Genomic DNA, 7,321 nt, shown 5'->3' with positions numbered 1-7,321 from the left:
CCCCCCCCTCGCGAAGGGCGCTCTGTGAGGTCCTTGCCATTCCATGGTGCCGGGTCGAGTCGTGTCGGGCGGCTCAGGCCTCTGCATCGCTACCTGTTGCTCGCTCGCTGATGGTGATCAAGGCCAGCGAGGTGCTTTCGATAGAATGGAAAGAATCTACGGACGATGCTCGCTCACTCTGCGGGCGAGCCTTGGATCTACCGAAGCTGAGCTGACCCGGCCTGTTCTGGTTCCTCAGCCGATATGCAGGGGCGTCCACAGCTGCACGCCCCCGCCGGCTGACGCTGGTCCCCCTTCCATCCCGGTCTCGACCGAGGGCGATCCGATACAGCTGCAGACAGAGAGGGACGGACCGGGCGAGCCAGAGGGACCGAGCCGTGCTGGAGAGATTCCTTCTCAGAAGAACAAAACCCAAGAATGAACCTGAGAGAACGGGCGGCCACTAGGTCAGCGCTCGGGACGGACAGGCAAGCAGAGGGGCACATCGCATCGCGAATTCGCCGCCACCCCTGCACAGCTCAGCGCGATCACGCTAAGTCGATGAACTCAACCTTAGTTCCGGCCCCGGTACAGTATGGTGCGCAGCACCCTCAACTACCGCCGGCAGGGATGCAGTGGGAAACCTGTGGCGCTGCAGGCGCGCTGGTGATATGTACTTGTGACACCGCTGCAGAACAGCGTTCCTGGTGGTGGCGCGCTGCAATCTGTTGCTACCTAGCTCAACGTATGTCGTCTCGAGCTTCTGCGCGGTACGGATAACCCTGGTCTCGCACGGCATCGCATCGGCACCTCAGCTCGTCTGAAGTCACCGGTCGACCAGAGCCGAAAACGCGAGTGGCCTTGTCGAAAGAAGGTGTGTATCGTATCGGTGGACAACAATTGCTGCCGGCGGGCTTCTTCCTGACGGTCGGGAGCGGCGAACTCGCCCATCGGCCGGTCACGTCTCTGCTCGCGATCAGGCCGCAACAGCCGTCGTTTCTTCCAGGGGCTGCAGCGGGGCAGCGTGGTTGACGCCGATGTCGCGGCCGCCTTCGTGCTCCTTCTGGTACTTACATACGTAGCAAGCAAGATGCCGGTGGGTTGATATCTTGGCGGCCGCCGGGGTCCGAGTCGGGTCGGCCTGCCCGAGTGTCCTCGCTCGCTCGAGCAAACGACGAACATGGGTCCCACGGCAGCTACGGGTAGTTCGGCAGAACACTTGCTCTGTCCGTGGCCTGCATACCGCTCGAACCCACCATCAAGTTGCAGACCATCGAGGCGAGAAGGACCGCCAGACCTTTGAGTCGCGTCCCAAAAGGGGCTGGTTGCAGCAGCGAAGCATTATCGCACATCGGGGCGAGCATAAAGTCATCCGGACCGCGAACTTGACCTAGCCTGCTCGCTCGCTCGTCCCGTCCCCGCTTTGCCTTTGGCTTTTCTCGTTTGGGAGCCGCTCAGCCCGCCCACGAGACCGCCTCGCGTCGTCTGAATCTCGCAGACCTTGCCCCGGTTGTGCGCAACCCGACCAGCGCCCAGGCTTTGACGAGGGTCCCCGCCCGCGTAAAGTCGACACGCGCGTAGCCAGCGCGTCTTCTCGAAGACCCTTCTCTGGCCGCGCCGGGGTATCAGCTTGGGCCTTCTGGCTCCGAGAGTACCGACCAGATGCACCACCTGCGCTCGTCGCCAATGCTTTCTTGGCAAAGCACAGCAACCTTGCTTGTTTGCCCTATTCGACCAGACATGTCCGAGGCTCACCGTTGCTGTAGAGTCCATCGGAGGTCGCCGCGTTGCTTGTGTAAGACGGCCCGGCCCCGCAGAAGGGTTTTGCGGCCATCCGTGCCGTCTTGCTCGAGATGCGATGGCAAGAAGTCCATCGGAGCTGACTTGGCCCGCCCTCGAGACGAATCGAGTCTAGGCTAACGACTGGCCGCGGACCAAGCTGTGCCAACAAAGCACATGGCGGGCCGAGGATGGCGGCTGCACAGCGGCGGTAAGAGCGTCCATAACGACATGGGCCCGGCCGACGAGCTGCGAGCTGATCTATGGATGCTTTGTCGGTACATACCCTGCTTGATGGTTTGATGCACCTCGTCGACCTGGCCCGCCATAAGCTTGGCTCGTGAGCGGGCAGGGCAGGGTGCATAGAAGCCGGCGCCGTCTGTCTTTCCTGCGTCGACGACACGCCCCCCTCTCCGCTGCGCTCCGTCGTCATCTCCCTGGCCTCGGCCACCACATGCCACGCCGCTAGCCGCAGCTCAAGAGCGCCGATCATTTTGTCGCTGCTTCCGATATGGGATGCGCCCAGCCGCGCGGCCCCATTTATGTATGAGAGAGCCCGCTGTCTGTCTGTCTCTATGGAAGTACACACATGTGCGCGTGCGTGTACTATAGTGCTCGGCCGGAAGCCAGGCTCCGACAGTGGCCATGGCCACCTCGCCGCCACAATCTTATTGCTGCCGCTCCATCGCCATCGTCGTGGTGGTCGCCGCCATCGTCGCGGTCGAGCTGGGCCCACGAGCATCGAGCCGGGCTTCATTACGCTCGTGCTTTGCTGGCGCAGCTGGCCAGCCATCGACCAAACGAGACGCGTACGTGGGGGCTCAGAGCACCGCACCGCCACGCCACGCCCCCCACCTGGACCGCTTGATGGTTTCCTGCGGCGTGCCCGGCATTTGGCAAGGTCTGCCCTTCCCTTCCATCGCTTACGATCGGTTGTCGTCGACAGCCTTTGAGGCCAGGGTCTCCCCGGATCGGCAAAGTTTTCCAGGGCTCAGCAAAGGCGCGCGGTGGCTTCCCATCGTTGCACGTAACTTGCTTGCCCGCGGGTCCTCGACCCATTCATCGTATGGAGGAGGGACAGGTAACGCCGGTTGCTCGTCTGCCGGAACTGCGATCGTCGAGCGGGCGCGTGTCGCCAGCATCGTGCCCGTATCGGCAGAGCACCGCCTTGCAAAAGTAGCCGCAGGCCAACGCGCCTTGCTGCTGCCGATAGGCTGCGTGGACCAGCGCGCTCGCGTTCGGATCGAGCCGACCATGGCGCCGACCGTCGCAGATGCTGGACCTGGCGGGCTGAGACACACACACGCGCGTACGCATCCTAGCCTGCCGCGCGCACGCGCACTCGCGCTGGCCCTGAAGCAGATACGGTAGGCTGGCAGACTAAAGCACAGCAGGCAGCAGGCAGGCGGCGCTGCTGTCTAAGCCCTGGATGTCTCAGGTTGGCGGTCAACGCAGGCAGGCCGGACGTACATCGCCCCAACCGCCCGCTCGTTGTGCACTCGTCGAGACCGTACGTGGTCACTTCTCCTTCGAGCCAGCCAGCCTGCCTCGCCCCTTGGCTCTCTCCTCCCGATCGATGCCTGCACGCATGAATTCCAACCTCCTGCCGCTTCGGGGTCCTTCGGAGCAGGGTCCTGACCCTGTACATACAGTACCCCCGCCTGAGCTGAGCAAGCAGCGAACGGTGGTGCCCGTCGGTCAAACCTTCTCGAGCTTGTCGACGACGGCGACGACGGTGGAAGATCCGAAAGCCGACTAAGTTACGGCGCTCGAACAGGCGTGTAGCTCGGGGTGATGGCGCCGACCTGCGCGGAATCGCTCGCTCGCGCCCTCTGCCCCGTTCGGCGCAGTCACCATCGCATACATACGTATGCATCCATCGCCCTCGACGAGCCAGAGTCAGCCATCCCGGCCGCGGCAAGGGTCCAGCAGCAGCATGAACCGCTTGGCGGGCCAGCCGTCCCGGCACGACGATATCAAATCGTACGTGTCGCCGGGCTGCCACCGAGACGATATCACTCCGCCACCCGGCTGGGCATCCCGCGACGTAGCCGTCCCCATCGCCGCAACCAACCTTGGTCGATGGTAGGTTATGGGAAGAAGCAATGCGCCGATATGATGCACTCTCACGCCTCTGGCTCACTCATCTCGTCGAGCCTCTTATTTGCTTGCTGACCGTTCGCGCTTACTCGGATGACCCGCAAGGGCGGATGCGCCAACGAACTTACTCTCACACACATATTAGCTGGTGCTGCTGGTGCTGGTGCTGCGGCCTCGTCCCTGGCCACCGGCATCTGTTTTTCTTGGAATCTGCCTCTACCGCACCGTTTTGGCTCAAGCTGGTGCCATTCATGCCAGGAACCCCTGGTCTTCCGCGGCCGATGCCGACTAGCTATCGTCCCGACCAGCCTAGCCTGCCTCATCTACTGCATGTTCCTGTTACGTTGTGCTCATCGACCGCCGAGCTCCCTTGTCCATCGCTCCCGTGCATAAGCGTCAGATGCTGGTGCGATACCATACCATACCATGCAAGGCTTCGACGCCCCGCCAAGTCAGAGTGTAGTCGATCGTCATCGTGCGCAGGCGTCGGCGGTGCTGCGGCGGTGGTCTGCTGCGCTCCTTGCTTGTCAAGGCCGGGTAGGGCACTGCCGCACGTCGTCGCGCGTTCGGTCGGGATCCATGTCCGAGACGGGGGCCGATGCATGTCCCGGACCTGTTCCGCGGCTCACGTCCGCTTGGCGGCAGTAGTCGTGGCGCAGCTGGTCTCATCCGCCAGGCGTCGTACGTAGAAGCCGCTTCTCGATTCCAGCTTCTCGGCCATGCTCGACCATGGCGCCAGAGAGCATGGTGGCCGTGGTGGTGGCGGCGGCGGCAACAGCAGCAGCAGCAGCAGAGTAGCAGCAACAGCACGCCACAATAACGGCGGAGCATGTGGTCGTCCAACTGCTTCCTCGAGCCCGACTGGCTTGTCACGCTTTCTTTCCCTTTGACCCGACTCGTGGCCATCGTGAGAGGCTGTGGCGCTGCCTACTACATGTGTGCTGACGGACGTACGACCACCTAACTACCACTCTGACTGGATCGTCGCCGCCCGTTGGCAGCTGCTGGCGATGCTCGACAGAGGCCCAAACTAAGCGCAGCGCCCGGCAGGCCGGTATCGACCGACACCGGAGGGCGGGGGGAATAGCCCCCACGCTGCCATGCACCCGGTTTCGATGTCAGCGAAGCGGGCCTGGCCTGGCCTGGCCTGGCCTGGCCCTGGCCCTGGGGTGCGGCCTTGGCCCCTCCGCCTCGCGACCCAGCAGCCGCGCGTTGCCCCTTGCCAGAAATGCGATTTCTGGGGTGTATTTGGCCGCGCCAGCCGAGCAGCACCCGCTGCCCGCCCCGCCCGTCGGCTGCCGCTTCGCTTGGCTTTGCTTTGCTTGCTTGCTTGCTTGCTTGCTCTGCGAGCGTCTGCTGTCCGACCGCCCGCCTGCGTGCAACCCGGCCTCTGGCTGGTGTGCCCAGAGTAGGGAAGCCAAGGGAGGCTGCCCCTGCCTGCCAGCATCGAGGTGCCTGCCATCGCATGAGCTGCGCGGAACGAGCGCCCAGCATCACCCAACCGACCCAGCCTAGCCTCGCCCCGCCCGTCCGCCCGTCCGCCCGTCCGCCCGTCCGCCTTTGCTTGCCAAGCTTGGCTATCGGTACAGGTACCTGTAGCTTGCCGGCTTGCTTGCCTTTTCGCTAGGCCAGAAGCAGGCAGTGCAGGCTAGACCAGCAGCGAGGTGGAGACACGGCCGGTGGTTGCCCAGCGGCGACTGCTCGAGGCCAGACCAGGTTAAGCCGCCGCCCGCGAAATTTCCTGGTTGTGGGCATGGCCAGGCCAGGGCAGGCCAGCATGGTGCCGCCCGCTTGCTTGCTGGCTGCACCCGGCTAAAGGTTGCCTGTAGGTAGGCGGCGGCGGCGGCGGCGGCGGTGGGCTCGGGCACGCCGAGCGAGCGGGCGGCGCCTGCCGATGCTGCGCTGCTCTGTCGCTCTGATCTGCCTCTCTGAGTCGGCGACCCGCCCGCCAGCCCATGATCCCCTCCCCATGACCCTCGTTTCCTCCGCTCCCTCTGCCTCTCCCTCGATCCCTCAACCTCGCCTCTGACCTCTCCACACTCGGACTGCCCTCCCCTGCCCAGCTTGTCTCGACGACAGGTCTCGGCAGCTACCGCCACCACCACCACCACCACCACCACCACCACCTCCTTTAGCATCGGTCCCGCCGACCGCCGACCGCCGTCGCCATCGCCATCGCCATCGCCACCATCTCTGACCCCCCGGCTCGCCCTGCATCGACCCGACACGCCACCACCATCGCCTCGCATATCAAGCCGCGGAGCGTGACGCTTGCTCCGTCACCTTCCCCCTGGCCCGATACCACCAACTGTCGATAACCCGCCCGCACCATCGCACGCCTTCGAAGCAACGCCGCCCGACGTACAAAGCCGCCGCCGCCGCCGCCGCCGCCGCCGCCGCCGCCGCCACCCTTTGTCGGACTGCCCTTCGCCGGACAACAACGTCTGAGCCGCAGGTCTTGCTGGCAGCTTTCGACAAGGTGTGCATCACGGCGGGATTCGCAGCGAGTGCTGCCTTCGCTCGCAACCACTTGGGCGTCTCGACGTCACATCCCCACCTGCGTCCGGGTCTCTTCCCCCTTCCCCCGTCCGCTCGCTGACGGATCTCATCTCGCCCGTCTACTTCTCTGCTCCAAACTCAGCCGCGCGGCATTGGCTACAGCTCCGAGATACATCTCCCCTGTTTATCCCCAAGCTCTGCTTCGTCGAGATCCAAGCGTATACCCCGCTCCATCCTTCTTAGGCATTCAACGTTCTGGCCCCGGACTTCCGCGCCGTCGACTACCGCCTCAGAGACCGGCATATCCTCGTTCACGAAGCGCAGCCGCCATCTCACTCGGCGCCTCTCTTCCGACAGCCTTGCCTCGGACGTCACCTCGGTACAGCGTGAGTTCGAGCTTGTCTTTGCGCTCAACGGCGGTTGCGACGGGGTTATTCTGCTCGACGAAGCGACGAGATGTCCTTCCGTTGGCACCCCGCCCCTGCTCTTGATCTGAGCCGGCTATGATGTCCTCGTGCATCCGCTCAAGCTCCAACCTTGGCCACACCACCCAATCTTACCGTTCTTGGGGCCGTTCAACTGACCTCGACCACCTCTTGAGCCCGTGTCGTTCCCTCCCTCGTCTGGACAAAACAGAGGCTCGTCAGCGTTGGCTAGCTCGACGACGACCTCTCGATCGATCTTGCCAGCTCGCTGCAGCGCTCTGATGCCACGGCTCTAGACATCGCTTCCCACGCCGAGCGAACCTTGAATCCCTGCTGCGACTGCGCCGAGAGGCCTGACCTGTAGCGGCGACGGCCCAGACCGAGGCCGCACTCCTCGCTGCGATGGCCGCGGTCACGGCAGCCTCGGTCACCGCATTCGATTTCCCCCCCGCCTCCTCGAGAGACCTCGAGGCCTCGGCCCCCGGCCGGCCGTCGGGGCCCGACGGCCCGTCGGGCCACGTCGGCCGTCCGCTACCGGG

This window comes from Pseudozyma flocculosa (assembly GCF_000417875.1).
Source record: "Pseudozyma flocculosa PF-1 unplaced genomic scaffold scaffold00007, whole genome shotgun sequence".
Classification (NCBI taxonomy): domain Eukaryota; kingdom Fungi; phylum Basidiomycota; class Ustilaginomycetes; order Ustilaginales; family Ustilaginaceae; genus Pseudozyma; species Pseudozyma flocculosa.
The sequence above is the reverse complement of the archived record's forward strand: the minus strand, read 5'-3'. Positions refer to the sequence as shown.